The sequence below is a fragment of the Callithrix jacchus genome, chromosome 18 (genome assembly GCF_049354715.1).
Source record: "Callithrix jacchus isolate 240 chromosome 18, calJac240_pri, whole genome shotgun sequence".
In the NCBI taxonomy this organism is placed as follows: domain Eukaryota; kingdom Metazoa; phylum Chordata; class Mammalia; order Primates; family Cebidae; genus Callithrix; species Callithrix jacchus.
The window spans coordinates 52,315,775-52,340,103 of NC_133519.1; the positions used below are offsets into that span (position 1 = coordinate 52,315,775).

The 24,329-nt window shown below is 35.9% G+C and overlaps 1 protein-coding gene and 1 long non-coding RNA gene across 7 annotated transcripts in view; one reads left to right on the top strand and one right to left on the bottom strand.

Annotated features, from left to right (window-relative positions):
* LOC118149217 (uncharacterized) overlaps positions 1-24,329 on the top strand; it is a 468,469-nt gene that overhangs the window by 353,060 nt on the left and 91,080 nt on the right. The gene's annotated exons all lie outside the window — the stretch shown is intronic.
* On the bottom strand, positions 3-13,909 carry LOC118149218 (uncharacterized). Of its 2 annotated transcripts, XR_008477738.2 has the most exons (4): positions 6,204-13,909; positions 5,127-5,356; positions 4,844-4,928; positions 4-2,001 (listed from the first exon to the last, which is right to left on the bottom strand). It is a non-coding gene; the product is annotated as an uncharacterized LOC118149218 (long non-coding RNA). The 2 variants fall into 2 exon arrangements; XR_008477739.2 differs by having other exon boundaries at positions 3-2,001; positions 5,127-13,909.

Consider the following 24,329-nt stretch of genomic DNA (forward strand, 5'->3'; position numbering starts at 1 on the left):
CATGTTATGACCCCCAACCTCCTCACTTCCCCATCCCTCCCCTAGTCCCTTCCAACAGACCCCAGTGTGTGATGCTCCCCTCCCTGTGTCCATGTGTTTTCATTGTTCAACACCTGCCTATGAGTGAGAACATGCAGTATTTGATTTTCTGTTTTTGTGTCAGTTTGCTGAGAATGATGGTTTCTAGATTCATCCATGTCCCTACGAAGGACAGGAACTCATCATTTTTTATGGCTGTGTCGTATTCTCTGCCACTGTGTTAAATATTTGTAATCTAGTATTAATATTATCTAACTGCTGATACCACACACAGGAATAATGAAGGAAACATGCACATTGACGAATAACAATAGCTACTATGAAATCACATGTGTTAGTTTAGTAGGATAATATAATAAAAATTACATTTGAAGGTGTTTACAAAAGAAGAATAGATTGCTATTAGCAGAAAACCGGAAGACAGTCCAGATCATGGAGACATTTAAGCAGACACATTTAGTGTGAAGGTGCATTTCATGTGTAAGAAGTAATCTAAGTTCTTTACAGGACTAGATTATATGTTCCATGTCTTAAGTGAAAGAACTAAGGTAGTTGTCTAGATCTCTGTATTCTACAGATGTCCAAAAATGGGTTGCAACATAACAAAATGTTGGAAATGATCAATTATGGCTGGGGAAGAACATTTATATTTATTTTATTCAAACTTAAACAAGTATTGCCAATAAGAAATTTGTGATTTTTATAGCTGCACACTCTGGCCACATGTCAAATTTTCTTGCACCACATACAGTATTTGAGAGGAGACAGAATATTCCACTATAACCAGAGGGTAGAAAATTTGACCTTTCCCTTATTTGTTAATGTCCCACACATTTCCTTGGTTAACCTGTGCTGACTAAGTGGATTCATACTTAAATAATTAATTTTTAGTGAAATTAAATCTCACTCCATTTTGAGAAAAGGTCAAATATTAATCCAAATGAATTATAGAAATCACAGATAATTGATTATGGACTAGTGTGTTTGATATAACTGACATATTAAGTCTTTCCACATTAATATATACATGTAATGATTTTCAATTAAATGGATTGTGATTGAAATGTTTTGTCATTCTAAAATGCATATATAAGAAGATGAGAGACTAAAAATAGCCAAAATGATAATTTAAGAAAACAAAGTTAGGGGGCTTGCCTCATCAAACTAGAAAAATGTAATAAAAATGATAGTACAAAATCAAGAGTTAAGTATTTGCACAAAGAAAGAAAAGTTAATTAACAGAACAAAAAGTATAGCCTAAAAACCATGTCTACTCTGATGTGTAATCTTGTTTTATGACACAGTGACATTTCAGATAAAAGTGGTAAGAGTGGATGAAATTTCACTAGATTTTCTGGAGCAACTGGCTTTCCAGATAAAGAAAAAAGGAACTATGATAATTCACAACATATTAAAAATAATGTTAGAGAATATGATTTCAGGGTCAGAGAGCAGAAACATGATAATTATATTTACATCATAAATATAAAGTACACTATAAGTAATAACTCATCATGATCAAAAACACAAGTATGACAGCCACACACTGGGAGAAACCATCTGGAACACTAACAACCAACATTCAAAGGTAAAGAATTTGTGGAATTCCTCCAAAGTAATAGGAAAAATACAAATAACCCACTAGAAAATAAAAGGAACAAGAATTCTGTTCTTCTTTTTTTTTGTTTTAGAGACAGAGTCTCACTCTCTCACCAGGCTTGAGTGAAGTGGTGCAATCTCGGCTCACCGCAACCTCTGCCTCACAGGGTCAAGTGATTCTGCTGCCTCAGCTTCCTGAGTAGCTGGACTACAGGTGCACACCACCACACCCAGCTAATTTTTGTATTTTTATTAAAGACGGAGTTTCACCATGCTGGCCAGGATGGTCTTGATCTCTTGACATCATGATATGTCCACCTCGACCTCCCAAAGTGCTGGAATTACAGGCATGAGCCACCCTACCTGGCCAAGAACAGAAATTATTAAAACATGAAACAAAATGAGCATTGATTCAGGAAAACATTTCATTACTCATTAATTATTCAGAAAATGCAGAGAGAAAAAAAAACATGATGTGTTACTTTCTCACAAAAACTTTCAAGTCTGGCAACTAAGTGGAACAAAGCTAACCCTCATTTTCTGTTGGTGGTAATATAAACGCGTGGAAGTCATCTGGAATTATTTAATAATTATTAACACATTTGTATCCATGAATAAGTCTTTTGTTCCACACTCAAATAGGGCAGTAAGTTGTTGGCTTGTATTCTGTTAGGGCATTGCCCTTGACCTTACTGTAGCTAAATAGTTTGAATATCATTCTTTTTAAAACTTTTCAACACAGTTTGTCCATTCCCAGTTTAATAACTAAGAAAGTCTTGCACTTGTCTCAGGTAGACATTTCCAAATTATTTATAGCAGAATCTTTTTATTTATAATAGCAAGCATTGGAAACAAAAGGATTATCTAAGAGAATATGAAATTAAGCTGTTGTGTTGAAGGACTTCTCCTTAGGGTAGCTAAAGATGGGGTCTTTGTCCCATGGTCACAGAAATTTGGGCTCAGAGAGAGTTTGAAGGGTAAGACAGGGGTTTATTGGGTGAAAAGGGGAAAAAAATGGGAAACAGGGATCCTCTACAAGGCCAGTCCCTGCTAGAATGCTTAATGCCCGCAGCTTGAATTCCAGGTTTCACACAGGAAGAGGAGGGGCCAGGCTCTTTCCTTACGGCAAAGGGTACAAACTTGCTGAGGCTGGACCAGTGTGCATTCCCAGCACACAGGCTGGTTGGAGTTTTCTGGAGACTCCAACTAGAGAGGGCTCATCCCCCAAGGCAGAATTGCTAACCAAAGCCTTGCCAAGTGGTTATCAGCCATACCCTCAGGTTGTAAAACAAGATGGAGGCTTGATTTTGCAACTAAAATTTTGCAGAAAGTATAAATAGTGATAGTTGTAGGACCTGGCCTAATAAAAACGTCCTCTAGAAAAAATAAATAAATAAATAAATAAATAAATAAATAAATAAATAAATAAATAAATAAAAATGCTGATGGGTTGGAGTAGGAGAAAGAAAAAAACGTTAAAAAATGCCTGGTAAATAATCTCTTATTCTTATCCAAGTCGCTCCTCTACCAGGGGAAGAGCTTCATTACTCTTTGAAAAAGCCTGAACCCCTTGGTCTGGCCAGGGAAAAGGAAGGCTGCAAAAGCTTGTGGCTGGAAACCAGACAGCTGGCTATGCAGGACCCTTGTGTCATGCATCTCAACCCTGGCCCAGAGAGGAGCAGCAAGGAACCCCACTAGTCGGTCTTTCCCCCCAAAACGAAGAAAAGGGCTTTTCCCCGACCCTGAGAGTGATGGAGTTTGGGGGACGTGTTTTCTTTACCCTAAGAAATCCCAAGATGAAAGGCTTAGAAGTCACAATGATAGCTTTTGAGGCCTCATTTCACTCATTGCTTCTCAAGTCCCCACAATGAATGCCAAAAATGTTGCAGGACTTTTCCTCAGTTCACCTAAAGATGAGGTTCCAATCTGTCACATGGTCATGAAAATTTAAGCGCACAGACTGAAGGGTGAGTAGGAAAAGGTTTTATTGGGTGGAAAGAGAAAAAAAGGCGAACAGGGCTGGGCAGAGTGGCTCATGCCTGTAATCCTAGCACTGTGGGAAGCTGAGGCAGATGAATCACCTGAGGTCAGGAGTTCAAGACCAGCCTAGCTAACATGATGAAACCCTTTCTCTAATCAAAGTACAAAAAAAATTAGCTGGGTGTGGTGGCAGGTTCCTGTAATCCAAGGTATTTTGGAGGCTGAGGCAGGAGAATCACTTGAACCTGGGAGGTGGAGGTTGTAGTAAGCGAAGATCGTGCCATTGAACTCCAGTCTGGGCAACAAGAGTGAAACTACATCTCAAAAAAAACAAAGAAAATGCGTGGGAAACAGGAATCCTCCACAAGACCAGAGTCCATTGGCAGGAGCTGGGACTCACAATCTCAATTATACTGATTGACTAATAACTCAAAACATTTCCTAAAATGTTGAAGGCAAGAGAAAACAAAGGAAAATAGGAAGTCACTTATGAAAGACTTAAAGAAGCAATAACATTACCAAATACAGAAGGGGAATAAGCTACAATCTAAGACTTGCCGGGGCCTCTGCAGGGATTCCCGGGCAAATATCTAGGTTAAAGTGTAAGAACTAAGAACATTGGATACACTTATTTCTTTCTTATGACTAACAGCTACTCGGGAGTATTATTAGCCAACGATCAAGAGTAAACTAACTTTTAAAGAACCTATTATTTATAATGAACTAAGAGGAAAACTTTGAAAAGGAAGTTTTATTTTTATTTTCTACAATTTTCCCCTCTTTTATAATTCATCTTCAGACTTGTTTAGCATCTTGACTTAGTTGTTCACATCACAGTTGCCCTAAAGCTAACAACTGAGGTTATGGTCCCCTTTCATTGATTGAACCATCTCTTGAGCTAATTTGAAATAGGGCTAGTAATGCCATAATTTTTAGCTAACTTATTTGATAAAGCAGTGAGCCCTTTGAGGGCTTTTGTTGTGCTCCCCTCGGGAGCAGTGTTGTTTGGTATAAAGGTACAACACTAGGGTTTCGTCATAACACAAATACTACCTTTTGTCCCTAATATTATGTCTCAGGTTATTCTGTTCTCCTATACCACTTTGCTAGTGGATTCTAATTGTTCAGTTGTTTCTTTAGCAGCCTTTTTAGTATAGTTAACAAACTGCTGTTGGTTGTAATAAATGTAGTTATCCAATCTACATTTTTATTAATTGTTACTCACCAGAAAAACATTGGCTCAAATCCTGCAGCTGTCTGATCTTAGGCTCTAAGTTTATGTGGTACACCTCAAGGAATCCAAATTGCATCTAAATGGACATGAGAATCAAAAGACATATAAAGGGGCTTTTCCTGAGGCTTCCTTTCTTTGCCGGTGTTGTATTTTCTTTTTTTCTGGTTTATAAAATGCCAAGGTAAAAGGGATAGCCACGTGGACTAGAGTGCAAGTGCCCTCCCATTGTTTGGATGAGTGTCGAGTAAAGATTCTCTACAATATTACCATATACCTGCTTGGGGATGAGTAAGGCAGACTGATGAGTCAGCTCTTGGAAGTGCCAGACTTCACTGCATCCTGTTACGTTCCCAAGGAATACTACGTTCTGCCCCTGTCACGAGAGACGTGGCAAATTTTGCCTTGGAAGATGGAGTCGGGGTGGCCCTCAGGGGATGACCCGCAGGATGATGAATTTCAGAAAATAGCAGCAAAAGAACTTGGCACAGTCGTTTATTCCAAACTCTGTAATCATGAAAAAGTGCTGTTAGGCACTTCATGTCCACTTGATTAGACCATCCAAGTGGAAAGGGAACAATCTGGGGTCTGGTCTACCGTGTGCACAAGCTTTTATTTAATGGAATATTTAATCCATTATAACCAGGCATTTGCATCCTTATATCCGGTTGCAATGCCTATGGTTTGGCTTAGGTCTTCTACTTCTACCACTGAGACTGGTTTTCTCATTGTGTCTAGGAGGAGTGATTGATAAAGAGGTTGAAGGAGCAATAAAGCATATTTCAAAAATTTCTTTCAGTCGTTTCCTGAAATGTCAGCTCCTATACCAAAACTAAGACTTAATGAAGGAAAGAGTTTTCAGATATGGCAATAACAATAGTAAGCTGTATCAGATTATATTGAGAGCTAGGAATAGTTCCTTTGGTGAAATGGATATATGGTTTTAAGGACTGACGAAGACCTGTGGAAGCAGTCTATCTTAAACCCTTAGTTTTCCAAATGACATCAGACCAAACAGAACACAGAGAATCTGTTTTAGAAGGGCAAGAGTCTGATTCCTACCAATCAATATAGTTACTATTCCTTGGATTACTAGTATGCTTGCAGGAGCTCATTATGTATTCCTAATTTGCAGAAGTCTAAGAGGGACAGAGACATCCTTCCAAAGCAGCAGGCTCTTCTTGTTATGCAAATCTCCACAAGCCATAACTAAACAAACATCAAAAGCAACAACTTGAGGGGAGTCAGATCTAATCACATTACTAACAAGATGGAGAGTAGTTAAATGGAAGAAAAGAAAAATAAAAGAGAGATAGTCTAAGATTTTCTTAGATTTAACTTGGTAGGGTCTGACCTGGAACAATAGTCCATGACTCTGATGATGATGGAGCTTTCCTGACTGGTGTGATGTGTTCATCCCTTTTCTGCTGTACCAATGTCAGTCTTGGTGGTTAGCAGGATGAGGTAGGGTGGTCTCCAGGCTGGCATTGGTGTACTGGAAGTTCCAGGAGTGGTGCCTGTGCTAAGAGAGCTTTTACAACCTTTGTTAAAGAGCAGATGAGTGCTTTAAGAAAAACTTGCTGTGCTTTTATGTTAATATCCAGTTTACAGAAAAACTGGATGATACCTCTTTAATTTTAGCCGATATGTTTACACACAGAATTTCCTTACAATTAACATTTCAAAACTTGCTTAAACTTTCAAAACAAAAATTATGCATCATTTCTTGCATAAATTTCTTTTTATAACATTTTTCACAACTTTCAGTTAACCTTTGACATGCCTTAACTTTCCAACATTGTTTTATAACTTTCCTTACTAAAGGTACATTCTTATATCTATAAAATTATTAATATTACTTTCCCTTCTCTCTCTCTTTTACTATTTCTCTCTCTCTCTCTCTCTCTCTCTCTCTCTCTCTCTCTCTCTCTCTCTCTCTTTCTTTCTCTCTGCCTTTCTGTATTTCTGTTTCTGTCTAAATCTTTTATTGCCAGACTCACAGGGTCTCTTCCTTAAGTCTCTATCTTATTCATGCGCACACTCTCTCTCTCTCTCCCTGGCTCTCCACATCTGCAGTTTCCTCCTTTGAAAAGAGAATACTTAGAATGGACATTAACTCAGTCAAAGTATGTAACTGATCAATCTGTTCTGCTACTGCATCAGGGTCATCTACTAATGCCTTACGTTCTCCCATTAGACTCTGGACCTTAGAAGCAGTCAAGGGAGCATTCACAAAACCAAATGCCCCTCCTCCTTGAGGCCTCACAAAACCAGTTGTGCCTCTTCTTTGAGGCTTCAGAAAACCAACTGTGCCTACTCCTTGAGGCGCCTCCTTTAGAGGAAAAAGCTTTGAAGTTGAAGCTGATTCCATGGAGGAAGAGAGGAAAGGAAAACTTTGAATATCTCTTTTACGTTGCTCTGTGTCCTTCCAGAGCCCTTTCTTCGAGGAAGAACACTCAGGCTGGCAATGATCAGGTCTTTGAGATGGCTCCTAAGAGCCTGGGTTATACAGGGAAGTAGGGAATTCTGGGTTGGGTTATCTGGTGGCAGCACCTGCTTGGGGAGGAAAAGGCAGCGCGTGGTGATGGTGGGAGCAGGAGCTAGAGTTGGAAATGAGGCAAGATGGTCTAAAGGGTCCTATTTACATGTGGATTGCTTATGGGTAAAATCTCCACCCTTTTTAGGTGAGACTGCTCCTGACTTAACTTCCTGATTGTTTTTCTCTTTCCCTTAATGGGTAGAGAACTGGCTCCTGCCAACAGAGAGCATAGTTTATTTTTTTCTTGTGAGATGGGGCTTTTGTTGTTGACATACATTATTAAGAGTTGACAGACCCAATCCTTATCTGACCTAAATTTCGTCCAGACAACCGAGGGCGGTTGATTCCTTAGTCCAAGTAAAACAGCAATACTTTATCATTTGTTGCTTTTTCTTATGTTTAGTCCTTTCATTGTCCTTCCAATACTTTAGCGTGAGCCTTAAAGGGCCGTCAGAGAGGATCTGATTGCCCCCACCCTCCTTTTTGTTTTTACTCCCCATGCCTACTTTACTAGAAGCATTCCCCATTTCGGGTATCAGATAGGTCCAGTCTCTCAAACCAGAGATGTCTCGCCTATCCTTTTTTCTGGGAGGCTCAATCCTCTCAGATCTCTGAGACCAGAGCTGTCTCATTTATCCTTTCTAGAGGCTTGCTGAGGCCCAGTCTCTCAAACGAGAGATGTCTTGCCTATCCTTTTTCCTGGGAGGTTAACCTTCTTCCCCCTCCCTGGAGGGCCTCTCTGCTTCCAGAATATCCCAACCACCAGGAAAATACTTCATCACTCTCGTGACTTTTCTTACCTTAGTCTGTGCCCAGAAGTTGCCTGGCCACTACAGTATAGCAAGCCGTTCTTCCCCTGTGTAGCTGAGAGTTGGGTTTATTTTTCACAGCAGGTGTGTTGTGGCTTTTGAGAGCTGAGGCAGCTATGACAAGGCAGTGGGTTGCCTCCTCATGAAAGAAAACCAAAGACCACCCCAGAGGGGAATGGGTTGCCATACAGGCCACAAGAATTGTTATATGTAAATTTTTGGTGCCGAAAAAGAAGTAGTATTCAAATATAAAGTTTCTATCAGCAAGGAAACTTTATTTTATGTAGAAAGGGTACACTCCCCAGCAGTTTGCCATGACAGTACAAAGAACAAGGAGAAACAGACATATTTATCCTTTATGGACTGGCCCCTACTGCTGTTCCCTGCCTCCATTGGCAGGAGCTGGGCCTCACAATCTCAACTGTACCGATGGACTAATAACTCAAAACATTTTCTAAAAGAGTAAAGGCAAGAGAGAACAAAGGAAAAGAGGAAGTAACTTACGAAAGACTTAGAGAAGCAATAACATTACCAAATAAGGAAGGGGAATAAGCTACGATCTAAGACTTCCCAGGGCTTGTCCAGGCATGCCAGGGAAAATATCTAGGTTTTAAAGTGTAAGAACTAAGAACCCTAGATACAGTTCTTTCTTTCTTATGGCTAACAGCTACTCATGAGTATTAGCAAAGGGTCTAGAGTAAATTAACTTTTAAAGAGCCTACTATTTATAATGAACTAAGAGGAAAGCTTTGAAGAAGAACTTTTGTTTTCATTTTCTACAAGGGTTTATATAGCAGGGAAGAAAGGTAACTACTTGCAGGAACACAGAAATTAGGGAGGGGAAAGGAAGAGGAGTTTGTCAATAGCAAGTAGGTGGATGCTTAGACCATCAAGATGTATACTCTCTGGAAGCCCAGATGGTGGGCTTCTTGAGAAAGGAATTTAGGCAAAAGTAACTTTCTCAAGTTTCAAGATTAGGCAAGTCAATTTCTACATTTAACCAAATTAAACCATAAACATCAGTTTGAGACAATTGAGTGTGTTTCATATTTATATGATGAAATACTAAACAAAAGAAATAGGATAGAAAAATGTAAACTACATTATTTTAAAAACTATTCTAAAATAAAAAAATGATTTTTTTAGGATATATATAATTAGAAAGTCTGTAAATAGTAAATAATTTAAATATAGCACAAGGAATACTTGTGGGACTAGGATGGACCTATAGAAGACTTTTAAAATGTACTTCTTCTAAGCTTAAAACCTAACAAGCATATATATGTATGTTCATTGTATTGTTATTCCTTAAACATCCAGATATTTTGCGCTCTCCTTAGTTGTATACTATATTTCATTATAAAAACAAGTGCACGAAAATACACTCAAAAATCCCTGTCTTTTAAAGTAAATACTAATCAGTTGGCAAGAAGACTATGAAAGAGATGACATCACTTTTATCCTAGTACATCCTAGGTAAAAAACATTCAGGAAGTAATGGCATTGTCAGAAAGTATGCCCCGTTGTTTATAAATCATCATAGAAGCTATCTGAAAATTGAATTTTCAACATAGTTAATGATTACTTTGGCTCCACATGTTAAAGGCCAGGATTATAGCCTATATAATCACATATAAACTTTAAAAATATATACAAGTGGCATAATGAAATAAATTTGAATTCAATGTTTACAAACAAGTGGAGTCATTAAAAGATTTCGGGGAAAAGAGTGCATCTGATTTAATCTAAATTTAGATGTTGAGTGTGGAGAATAGGGAGAACTAGAGACAGAGACAAGTTGGGATGCTATTTTGGCAGTCCCCGTAATAAAGAGTTGTAAGCCAGTTATTGGACTAATAACTGTGAAAACACTGTTTGTATGTATATTAATATATTACAGTATAAAAGAAAACAATTTGCATTCAAATTTGCAGGTCTGTATATATCCGACTGGGCACAGCTATGCTGGAAAAAACAAAACAAAACATTATATACTTGAACCTCAGCATAGAATCACAACATGTGATACAACCAAAAACACAGGCTGATTTATTTAGCATCTGTAATGAATGATAGTATCATTTATAGTGTGCTATGCTTTTTAAAATTGCAAGCAACTTTCAGTAAAGATTCAAATCCAGCATGCAAATGTCTTTTAATGGAAATAATCATTGCGTTCTGGGAAATCTCTGTATATCAAAGCTCTACAAAACATGTTTTTATAGGCTAAATAAAATTAGGATCTAGGATGAAAACGTTATAAACAATATTTTACCATTTTGCTTTACATACAAAGTTCTTTGTTTTACTTGTTCTAGTCTATTGTTGAAAATTTTCAGTGCATTTAGTATTTCTCTTAAGTGTGTCTTTAATTTCCAGAGGTTGTGACAGTTTTTCCTTTATGATATCTATTTCACTGGAGAATTTTCTATTCATATTCTGTTAAAGTTTTTTAAATTTCTTTAAGTTGGCTTTTACCTTTCTCTGTATGCCAATGAGTAGCTTAATAATCAACCTTATTAATTCTTTATCTGGCAATTCAGACATTTCTTCATGGTTTGGATCCATTGCTGGGGAACCAGTGTGAATTTGGGAGTGTTATAAGACCATGTTTCATGATATTACCAGAATTACTTTTCTGGTTTCTTCTTATTTGGGTAGCCTTTTTCCATATAAAGATCTGGAACTCAGGGTCTGCTGTTCAGACTGTTTTGCCCCACAAGGTAATTTCTTGATGTGGTGCTCTCCCTCTTGCCATAGGGATGGGCCTCCTGATAGCCAGGCTGCAGTGACTGTTACTGGGGGGTCTGCCCACCCAGCAAGGCTACCAGGTTCTGGGCTGGTGCTGGGGAATTTCCGCAAAGATTCCTGTGATATGTCTTCAGGTCTCCCAGCCATGGAAACCCGCACCTGCTCTGATGGAGGTGGCAGAAGAAAGAAATAGATTTGAGAATCCTTGGTTATAAATGTTTGGTGTGCTGGCTTTCTCGAGTGCTGGTTATGCTAGAAGTGAAGTTGTGACATGGATAGACTCAGGGTCTCTGCTTAGCCAGGATGTTGCTGGCAGTGCTATTAGCTGTGTTTTCTTCTTCTTAGGAGCAGGGTTACTCTGTCATGAGTTGCTATAATGGTCTCAGTTGGTTGGCTTCAAGTCAGAAGGTAGCACTTTCCAGAGTGTACCAGCTGCAGTAGTAGTAGGGGAACATAAGCTTGCCCTATGTTGGCCAGGATAGGTATTCTGGTCTCTCAGGCAATGCGTGGAGCCATAAAGCTTCCAATAGGGGCTGGCCATGGTCACTGTGGTAGTTGGGAGGGGTGGTTGTCAGGCCAATGGGGTTATGTTGCAGTGGCAATTATGGCAGGGAAGTGTGGGATATCCCAAAGTGATAGGCCTTACCTAGCTCCAAAAACCACCTGTTCCGCACAAGCTAATGAAATAAAATACAAAGAAAGGAAATAACTATTTTATTCATCTAGAAAATTCTTACAGTGGTTTTAAAATTTCTTACGTATCCTAAGTAAAATTATTTTTGAAAGTTCAAGTAAGTGTTTGCACAACTCAAGGCCGTTAAAAAATAATGTAGACTGGGACAAGAACAATATAGCCATAGTATAGTTTGTTCTTATTTTATGTCTGTGTGCTAATTGTGTGTGTGTATACACACACACACACACACACACACACAGAGTTCATAAAATAAATCCTCCTGTGGGAAATTTTAAGTAGCAAAAATGAATCCGAACATGTGTCTTTTGATATCTCACATAGTATAACTGAGAAAGGTTAAAATTCTGTGGTGTGGAACTATACCTTATGAAACCTTAAATTTTAATTCAGACTTGCTTAATGTTAAAATTGAAACCATGAGTCATACAATTTAAGTAACAGTTCCCTTGAGAGAATGGAATCTTAATATTTTAAACACAAGAAATTTGACACTTATAAATAAAGATAAAAGATGGAGAATAAGTCGTCTTAACTTCTAATACAAACAGCCAAAAAGGATTGAAAATATTTGCTTACATTGTTATTAACTATAGGTCCAATGTCATACAGCCTATCTCTAGAGCTTATTTATCTTGCTTGACTACAACTTTACGTCTATTGATTAGCAATTCTTGCTTTCCTCTCCTGTCAGTCCATGGCAAACACCATTCCACTATTTGACACTATGAATTGACTATTTTATATACTTCGTGCAAATAAAATCACGTAGTATTTGTCTTCCTTTGACTGACTTTGTTCACTTAGCTCCCCCTCCTCAAGGCTCATCTGTACTGTAGCTTAGTGTAGATTTGCCTTCTTTTTTAAAGCCTGATATCAGCTCACACATGTTCTGATAGCTTTGAGTTCTGATAGAACTCAAAAAAAAAAAAAAAAAAAAAAAGAGAGAGAGAGAGAAGTGTTAGTGAAAATGTGAGGAAATTGGAACCCTTTGCACACTGTGAGAATGCTCCCCCTCCTCAAGGCTCATCTGTACTGCAGCTTAGTGTAGATTTGCCTTCTTTTTTAAAGCCTGATATCAGCTCACACATGTTCTGATAGCTTTGAGTTCTAATAGAACGCAAAAAAAAAAAAGAGAGAGAAGTGTTAGTGAAAATGTGAGGAAACTGGAACCCTTTGCACACTGTGAGAATGCTAAGTAGTACAGAAACTATGGAAAACAGTATAGAAGCTCTTCAGAATAATAAAACTATAACTCTTTTACAATACAGCAATCCCACTTTGGGGTACTTATCTTAAAGAATTGAAATCAGGATGTTGGAAAGATCCTATGTTCATTGAAGCATTGGGCGTAGTAGCCAACATGTGGAAACAAATGTTGATCAGCACATAGTTGGATACAGAAAATGTAGTATACATATACAAGGGATTTGCCATTGTCTTAAGAAAAAACAGGCTCCATGAATTAAAATAGAGACTTTTTAATGGAAAATGGTATAATTGTGTAATCTGTGATAAAAGTTTACATGTAATGAGAGTTAACATTTCTCTTTAGTGCTTTTACTTTTCACAAACTTAAAAATAATTAGTATTTATTTTTAGTTATCTATGAAACTGACCTTATAAACAAATTTTTTATTGAATAATGATGAAATTTATTCAGTTTTGTCTTTAGAGATACTGTGTTCTCAGAATATAAATAGAACAGTTTACAGTTTCTCTCTCCAATTAAATCAAAGTAGACAGCCAGACTGAATAATTTGTGCAATGTTTACCAGGTAGTATACAGAATTCCATGTATTTTCAGCTGCTGAAATGTTTACAGCATGGCCTCTTTGAAAAGAACAGATATATTATTAAGGCAAAAAAGTAAGACCATTTTAAATTATTTTTTAAAACTCGCCTTGCTATCCATACATACTAATATAGGCACAGGGCAACTTCTCTTTTTTTGTGTAGTCTGAATTCAGTTTCAAAATTTGATTTCCATACAGGTTAGCCTTTTTGACCTTTCTCAAGCTGTCTAACCAAAAGGTTGTCTGCCTCATTATCATTAATAAAAAGAACGTGCTTTTAAAGTTTAAATTATCTTAAGGGCAAAAACTGAATATAACTGTGATCTGTGGTTTTCAAACTAGTTGGATTTCTAATAGTTAGAATGATTGTTGAACAAATATGAAGATTATTTATATAATTTCCCTTTTTGTTAATCTTTGTTAGTTTTATTTACTGAATCACACAAAAAAATTTTAGTAGTCATTTTCAAACCTGAGCCCATAACATTAACAAAATTAATCAAACAAAACATAATTTAATAATGAACATGACTGAATTTACATGTATAGTCATTGTTATATATTATTATATATAACAGTATATAGCATGTTATTAATAATATATATGTAATACATGTAATAATTTTAATAAACATATTTTGAATTGATCAATAGAGGCCACTGAGTTGAGTCATTACAATCTTATTTAGAGAAAAACTTTAAAATACTAATTTAGGACTTTCCATATACAGAGTAATTTTGTAATATGTGTGAGTTGTGAACTATTTCTTCAACACAAAGAGATTTAGTCCTATACCACTCACCTATTTGTAACCATGTATTCTAAATGCCTATTTATTTTTTAATGCTTAACAGGTATATCATTTTACTGGCTGTACTAGTGTTTGTAATACATGTCTTCAATTTATCATACTTCATATTATACCTCCATATTGGGTAAATGACCTTTACATCTGGATATGGCAGTTTCTCTGAGGTTTTTAAGGTGAAAGTTGGAGTCAATGTAGTTGGAAATTGAAAGATGAAGTTAGGCTGAGTTTGTAATTTGTTATTGCTATAATTATCTCCTGTGAAGCCCATGATTCATCTCCGCTAATAATTATCTCCTCTTGTCTTGAGTTCAGAGTCGGTGGTGCTGAAGATTTACTCTCAGTTTACCTGCTGCTCCTTAACTTTCACTATTTATTGTTCACTTATAATACAGATAGGGTCTGTCTTCAAGCTTTTGCTCCTTCTCCAGCAGTAGTAAGTGTTGTTACTCAGTTTAAAACCTTATTTCAGGAACAAGGGTATTCTCTGTCACCACAGGACAACTACAATTTTAGATGAATTCCAGTCTTCATGGCCTTGAAACTGATGTTCTTTTCATATTTCCCTTCCTGCATCCCATGCCAGTCTAACTTCTTATTCTATTATTTAATTTTTTGATCTCGAGCCTGAGTTTTCTGCTCCTTTACAGAGATAGAAAATTTCTACATGGTTAACATCTTTAATCTATCTGTGCCCTCTGTTTTTTTCTAAGATTACTTAAGACTTTACCAAGAAGTTTTAAAAAGAATTAGCCAATCTCCTATCCAGAAACTATGGTGTTATTCTTAAATTTTACTTTGAAATAGATGTTTTTAATTCTATGATCTAAGTCTCTCCCCCTGCCACCCAAAGCCAAGACTTGCTATCTAGCAATTTTAATACAAAATCAACTTAACGAATACTCATTGTTTTTATTCTTAAATCCCTGCAGTACAGTGACTGTATGATCTAAGCAAAGTTTAATGAGCATAATAAAATCTTTCAGTGATTCTGTGGTGCTCTCAGGGTTAAGCCCAAACTGCTTAACATTGTTGGGAAATCCCTCTCTCATTTCCTTCCTGAGTATCTTCATAGCCTTATTCTTAGTAACTGTGCTCTTTGAATTTCAACCTTTAGCCATGTGCAAATCTCCTTATGGATCTGTAAACAAGTCATGCCCTCACTCTCTTCATGCCTTTTTACATTTTATTATTACTTGGTGGGACACTCTCTTCATCATCTCAGTCTCCTAAGCTACACTAATTTCTACTCTTTAGGGGTAGTATGGAGTTATTTGAGAATGGAAACTGTTGGAACAGTCAGATTCAGTTTCAGTTTCTAGGTGTTCCTTATGCTGGATTTAGCACCAGTCTACGTTTTATTGCGAAGATTAAAATAGATTTTATTTGATAATGTGGCATAGTATCTACCACAAACCAATTCCTCAGTAAGCTGTTTTCTAGGAGTAGTAAAACTATTCATACTAATTGTTTTTGTGAAATGTGCTGATATTTACTGAAATACAATAATGTATTACATGTTGACTCATTTTGTTTGAGTTTCTAGAGAACTTGAGGGAAATTATGCAGTTCAGTTTAACTTGTTCTCAAAATAATTAAAATATTCACCAAGATCCCTATCCACACACTCTCATATAGTTTAAAACATGAGAAAGTAAAAAGAAAAAACTCCATTAGCTATTATAAATCAGTTTTTATCACTTCTATCAGTGCAAGATTGATATACTGTTTTTTGAAGTTATATTGATTTCTACTGAGGAATGAACTGTTTGTGACTTTTAAACTAATTGTCCTCAGCATCAGTAAAGCACACAGCAACACTATTTGTTAAATGAAAACAGGAGAAAAATTTTGCTTCTAAATCCGTTACTGTTATTTCTGTTAGGCTATCCTTTCTGCAAAGCAGTAGCTTTCTCCTTCATTAGTTCTCCCAGGTGAACTGTTCTAATTATGAAAAGACAGAAATATGTTTGTGCGAACCATAATGATAGCTTATTTCACAGAGAAGAAATAATGATGAGTCCACACAGTCCAGTGCAGCTGGTCTAAATTGCTGCCCGTAAGCTGTCATTATTAAGTGATTAACAAATGGCTCAGTTTGCCCACCACTACCTATCAAGAGCGTTCACTCAAGCCACATTCCTTTAGACAATAGTTAAAGAAGTTTTTTAAATGAACTCACATCAGTTTTACCACAATAAAAGTTAGGAATATGGAAGAGAGGGATTTTGCAGTAATGTTTGTTCAATTGTTATTCATTATGCAAATATATATGGGTATGACACAAGGAAATTCAAAATCTCCAATACTGATAATAGTTAACATGTACTTCTGTGTATACACACACATACACACACACATACACACAGAGAGAAAAAAAGCTAAAATAAAATGCCAATTTACTGATAAAAAATTATATTCTGAATTTATTTGTTTTCCTTAATTTATTGAAAGAGGCAAAAGTCAAGTAATTAAATTATTACATTTTACAATGTTTGAAAGGGATTAAGACCAAGGAAATCTAAAATACCTAATATTAAAATACTGAGTTTATTAAACAAGTTTAATATTTATGTTTGTTTTAACCAGTCATTTCTCACAAGAGGCATCACTGCCCCCAAAGACATTTAAAAATTTCTGACATAAATTTGCTTGCAAAATGATTGTGATAAATACTGGCATTTAGGGAACAGAAGACCCAGATGCTAGACATCCTCCAATGCACAGAACAATTACACAACAAAGAATCGATCTGCATGATTTAGCAATGCTTTCATCTTCCAAGACAGATCACATTCTAGGTCACAAAACAAATCTTATCAAATTTAAAAGAATGGAAATTACTCAAACTCTGTTATCTGATGAAAATAAAACTAACCATAAAATCAATAGAAGGAAGTTTGATAAGTTTGATAAATCCAAAACTATTTTAAAAAGCAATCAATGCTGTACTAAATAATCCATGGATTAAAGCAGAATTCTTAAGGGAAAATAGAAAATATTTTAAACTAAATGAAAGTGAAAATCAAACATATCAAATTATGAGAAATATACTTAAAGCAAGATTAGAGGGAAATTTACAGCATTATTTAATCATATCATAAAAGATTGACGTTCTCAAGTTTGTAATATAAGCTTCCACCTCCTGAGAGGAGAAAACAAAAACAAAACTAACAGGAAACCAAATTCAAAGTAAACAGAAGAAAGAAAAAGTACAATTATAAATTAATGAAATTGAGAATAAACAAAACTACAGAAAATTTGTGAAACTAGAAGCTGCAGATTTGTGAAACTAGAAGCTAGTTTATTTTACCTAAAAAAGAACAAACAAAATTGATTACGCTTTCAGTTAGTTTGAACAATAAATAAAAGAGAAGGCACAAATTACTGTTATTAGAAGAAAAGAGAGATTATCACAACTGACCTCATAGATAATATGAGGATAATGAGGGAATATTGCAACAAAACTCTATGGACAAAATTTAACAACTTATATGAAATGAATCAGTTTCTTGAAAGACACAAACTACCAAAACTCCCCCAAGAATGAATAAATCATATAAGAAGTATTAAATTAGTAGCTGAGATCTTTTTAAAAAAGAAAATATCAGACCTAAATGGCCTTAATTGTGAATTATGCCAAGGATTTAAAGAAGAATTAATGCCAGTTCTTAACAGTGTCTTCCAGAAAATTTAAAAGAAAGCAACACTTTTCATCTCTATGAGAACAAGCAAGTCCGGATGCACAAGGCAGAGATTTAAAAAAGACCACTACCACTCACATAGATGTAAGCATCATTAACAAAACGCTAGTCAATTGAAATAGCATTTAACAACCTTAACACTTTACCGTAAAGAGATGTTACAATAGAGATACAAAGCCAGTTCAACATTTGAAAACCAATTAATGCAATCCATCATATTTGCAGAGTAAAGAAGAAAAAATACAATTATAACAATAAGTAAAGGAAAAGTTACAAAACTTAACATCCATTCATGGTTTTAAAAATTACCAGCAAATTCCAAATAAAAGGAAACTTCTTTAACTTTAGAAATGAAAACAAGGCCGGGCACGGTGGCTCAAGCCTGTAATCCCAGCACTTTGGGAGGCCGAGGCGGGTGGATCACGAGGTCAACAGATCGAGACCATCTTGGTCAACATGGTGAAACCCCGTCTCTACTAAAATTACAAAAAATTAGCTGGGCACGGTGGCGCGTGCCTGTAATCCCAGCTGCTCAGGAGGCTGAGGCAGGAGAATTGCCTGAACCCAGGAGGCGGAGACTGCGGTGAGCCGAGATCGCGCCATTGCACTCCAGCCTGGGTAACAAGAGCAAAACTCCGTCTCAAAAAAAAAAAAAGAAATGAAAACAAAAACCTACAGCTGATATTATACTTAATTTTGAAAGACAATTATCTTTCTTGTAAAGTCATGTCTAGACAAAGATATTGTCTGTAAACATTCCTATTCAGAACTGAAAAATTCTGCACCTAAATATATATATTTCAATATATATGTTTCCTTTTATTCAAAATGTGCTGGCAATTTTAAAAATAATAAATGGATGTTGGATTTTGTAACTTTTTATATACTTACTGTTATATAATAAATATATAGACAGAGGTGGGCCCACATATTATTTCAAAGAATTCCAGAAATAATATACGGGCCCACCTCTGTCTACACTGTTATAATCTCAGTTTTAGATATGTCTCATTATAATGATGTGAAAATGCCACATGTGCCCCTTCAGCCCTTATAGCTAAACGGTTTAAGTCATAGGTCTGGACTCTGACAGACCAAAAACTAATTTTGGCATTAGTCAGGACCTCATTTTTGACAACTCCAGGAGACATGATTCGTACGGATTCCCTGTCCTGGAGCTTTTGATGAAAATAATACACGCAGTGGAGCTCTTACTACTTCCATGCTAGCAGGAAATAGCACAGGATGGGTTCCAGGCCCCAACCTGGAGTTTACCAAACCTCAGCACTCAGAATTCAGTGAGGTGTGGTTTCCTCATTAGACCAGTTCTGCAGATTTGTTGGTGTTGTTCCTATTGATGCTATTGTTGTATTCGACTTTGTTCCTGACTGGAGTGTATTGCACCTGGTTCTACACACTCCTGACTCTTTAGAGGTTACCTAGATTCTTCTATTCTGTTCCAGTAATGACCCTGAGCAATACATTCCATTTATTTTTAGTAGCCACCTGAAGTATTTGAGGATGGCTTTAAGACTTTACAAAAATATCTATTGCACAAAAAATAGAGGGATGAACTCCACAAGGACATATTGATCAATGACAGACTGAATATATTCCAGTGGTCCCAAAAAGTTAAGGGTAAAACAGCCTCCGTCAGATTCTTAGGAGATATTTCAGAAGGCATTGTTTTATAGGGAATGACAGTTTCTTGCCTGTTACTACCCCTGAAAACCTTCCAGTGGGATAAGTCAAGGATATGAAAGACAGTGATATTGATGATTTTGACCCTGTATATGCCTAAAGTGTGCGTTTGTGTCTTAGATTTTAACAAAAAGTTTAAAAAGTAAAAAAATAGAAAAATGCTTATAGAATGATCATATAAAGGAATAACATATTTTTATACAGCTGTACAATGTATTTGTGTTTTAAGCTAAGTGTTATTAAAGAATAAAAAGATTATTAAATAATGACACAAAATATACAGTAAACTGATATTAATTTATTACTGAAGAAAAATTGAATAAATTTAGTGCAGCATGCCTAAACATTGTTTATAAAGCCTACCTACAGTAGTATACAGCAATATCCTAGCCCTTCATATTTACTCAAAACTCAAGTCACTCACTGACTTATCAGAGCAACTTCTAATCCTGCAAGCTTAATTCATAGTAAGTACCCTATACAAGCGGAACAATTTTTACCTTTCTGTTGTATTTTACTGTGCCTGTTCTATCTTTAGACATGCTTAGATATACTAATGCTTTGCACTGTGTTACAATTGCCTGCAGTGCTCAGTACAGTAACACACCATTCAGGCACATGATCTGGAAGCGATAGGCTGTAACACAGCCTAGGTATTTAGTAGCAGCAGCCTAGGTGTTTTATCTTCTGCAGGACAATATAATTGGAATCATAGTCCATGAACCTACAATTTTATGTAAACCTCATTATTCACATATGCAAAAAGAAACAGAGTAGTCCATAAGATTGTTAAAAGAGATATAATCCTTTTTATACTGTAGTAATGTGTTATACAAAAGAAAAATGAAGTTATTTTTATGTGAAAGTTCTATTATAAGAATTCCCAAGTTTAGAGCAACATTATGTTTCTCACACTGGAAAAGTCATGATGAAAAAGGAAATTGAACTTTTTCATCAAATAGTGATTGTACTTGCTCCATCGTCCATTAAAATGAAGGGAAATTAAATTTTCCATGTTGGTAGAGAAACAAATATATTGATTAGAAAGGAGATAAATATCTGTATTAAAAGTTAAAAATTCAGGGATAAATATATCTTCTGATATGTCAATATTTTAAAAACCTAGCTCACTGTTTTAAATATATGGAAGATATAAAACACATTGAATCTATTATAACCAAAATCTACAAAATATGGTAAAGTAAATATGAGTGTATTTGCAAATGATGTATTTTTTATCCCAAATTAAACAAGTATGCCCATGTGCTCAGGAAAAAATACAGTTACTTAAAGTTTTCAGCATGATGACAAAAACAATTTCAATCAACAAATGCTGCTTAGTGTCTTGAGTTTTCCCTAGGCAAATTAAATTCAATAATTTTAATAAAATATGTGGAAATTTTCATTGTTAGGGATTTTGTTGTACCCTAATTAAAACCTTAGGAGAAAACAAAATAAAAGATGTGACATCATTTATCATTTTTACATTGACAGATCTTCAACAGAAAGTATCATAGTGCTAATTTTGTGGAATATTCACATTCTTAAACCAGAAGTTCCAAATACAGTCTTCTACCTTGCATTGCTTTACACTTAATATGTATTTTAAAGCATGATTTTCCTTTTAAAAATAGTCAAATATGTTTATTTTAGTATATAAGAAATTATAAAACAGCATTCAGGAGGGGGCCACGAAATTATGAAACATAGAAGATTTTTTTTTCTTTGATTTTCCTACTGAGGAATAAAAACTACAGATATATATATATATATATATATATATATGGAAAATCTGCATCTATACCTAGTGCAATAATTTTAGAATATTTTCTATATTATTATTTTCTTCCTCCTAGTTTAATTTTTATTATATACATTGACTGTCTATTTTTATCTCCTGTGGTTAAGAAAAAGTATTAACCAAATCCTGGGTAAGCAGTGATAACTCCAATTTGAGAACTTCTAATTTTTTAATATTTATATCTTTTTTAAATATTGATCAAGTCAACTAAAATTTTAATAATATAAGGATGATGGACAGGCTACATAAATCATTTGCAATAATAATAAACATTTTGACATAAAGCTTCAAGCTTCAAAACTGACAGTAAGCATTCAGTTTCAAATCATATGCAATAATGTGTTGTATCTTATTATTTAGAAACTCAGTTTTGAATAAAGAGACACTTAACTATCAATTTGTAACATGGTAAGTGGTACAGATGGAGTAAACCTTGTCTAAAAATTCTTGATACCAGATATGTGTTAGATTTCAGAGTATTTCATATTTTGGAATATTTGCATACTCACAATGAGATACTTTAGGGACTGGGACATAAGTGTAAAAACAAAACCATTTCCATTTTATAGACACCTCATATACATAGCTTGCAGATGATTTTATACAATATTTTTAATTAATTTGTGCACCAACCAGGTTATATACATTAAACCACCAGAAAGCACAGTCACTGTCGCTCTCTCAGCCACCCATGTGGACAGTCTGCTTGTTTGACACCAGCATTCCTGTCTCTAAAGGTATACACTACTATGCACTACTGATAAGCGATCATTTCCTTTGGCTTATTCATACATAAGTATGTAGCAGAAAAATGTGACATACAATTAATACAGTGAAAGCTCATGTGTTCTGAGTAACAAAACAGCATAGTAACATCGCCAGAATAGTTAACATCAGTTGTTAGACAGCAGCAACAACAAACAACGCCAGGCTTCCGGTCTCCACCATGGTGCTGTATTTTGATTAGATGGTTTATGTGCAACTTATTTTATTTTGGGGGGTGCTGAATACAAACATCAAACCAGTTGAGGGACCAGGAAGTGTGTTTTCTAAAAATGAGGAGAGTTTCTTGTGGATGGCTTTCCACATATTTCCCCCAGAGTCATCTACTCATTAACTCTCCTTTAATAAACTCATCACACCTTTTTACCACATCATCTATACATTCTTTTTGGGCAGTGTTAACATTGTCTTCGTTGTCACTATTATGATCATCTCAATTCATTGCCGTTTTAGCTATTTCACCATGATTCGAAGAATGAACAACTGGAGCCTTATTATTGATGTTAAAAACTTCAATATTCACTTCTTTCTTGTCAGCTTACTCACAGACTCTGAAGGTAAATGTTGAAATATGTAAGGTTAGATACAATTTTGTTCACAATTGACATACAGAATTATTCAATGTCACAGTCTTGTTCATCATCAACACTGAACATACTTACTGGCCAGAGACTGTGCCAGGCAAGTACAACTGTGCCTTTAGTCACTGTGCTCCAAGGGTGGCAACACCATGGATGGTTTCCTTCATGCTAAACTCTGTTTGAAAACCTCCCACTTCCACTGTTCTGTTCACTGCTGCTAGCACGCTGTTTAGAAAAGCACACTTTCATATTTACACTTTACTGATTTTTTTCACATGAATGAATTAAGGAAGTCACGTCTGGGAGAAAGTACATAACATAAAGATTATTTTGATGAGAATTTCAACTGGAGATGAGCAGATCAGTTTTCAAGAAATAACAAAATCTTGAAGTATTCTAGCCCAGCTTCCTTTCAGTGAGTGTAAACTCCTGGTATAAAATGTGAAGCCAATTGGGAAACATGTTCCTGCTGGTCCATGGCCTTTGGTTAGCATAATAGACTTGGAAATTCGTTTCTTGAAAACAGCGATGACAAAAGCTTTGCCTTTCACAGCAAGTTTGCACTTACGCATGCCTGCTGCATTAGCACACTGCAGCGCAGTTATTCTGTCCTTGACGTCCTTAATTCCTGTGGGATCTGTCTTACCCACTGTAATCACTGTCTTTCTGGGGCAGTAACACCAAAACAGTGATGCTTCATCACCCTTGTAGATTTGTTCTGTCAGCAGTTAACTTAGCAAAATTGTCAGTGAATTTGCTGCTTTGCAGTTAGCAGATGCTTTATCCCACAAATATTTTAAAATTTAATCCCACATATTTTCTAATATTCTTGTGGCAGTACACTGTTGAATACTCAGTTCCCTTCCATTTTCATGATGAATCTTCACTTGCTTCATGATTCCACCACACCTTTAAATGGCACGTGTTCACTGTAATGCTGATGTATCCACTTTTCCAATACACAATCGCAATCTTCAATTTCAGCTTTACACTATGCTTTTTTATTTTTCAGTAACTTCTAATCAACTATTAGCATAGAATTTCAACAGTTCATCATTCTGTTTCTTCGGATAATAGATAGAGGTCATTTCAAAATCGTACACCATAGTCTTCTGTAAGATGTTTCACACGTATACTGCTGTCTGGTTTCTCCAATAGGTTTACTTTCTGTGATACAGATAAACAAATGCTTCCTCTTTTTCTGATCACTGCTGCTCATAGAATTATCTTCAGGCCTTTTTGATACTTTTCTCCCTCCCTCCCTCCTTTCTTTTTTGAGACAGGCTTCACTCTGTCACTCAGGCTGCAGTGTGGTGGTGCTACCTTGGCTCACTGCAACCTCTTTTCCCAGTTGAAGCAATTCTCATGTCTGAACCTCCCAAGTAGCTGGGACAACAGGCACACACCACCATACCTGGCTACATTTTGTATTATTAGTAGAGATGGGGTTTCACATGCTGGCCAGACTGGTCTCAAACTCCTGATCTCAAGTGATCCACCCACCTCAGCCTT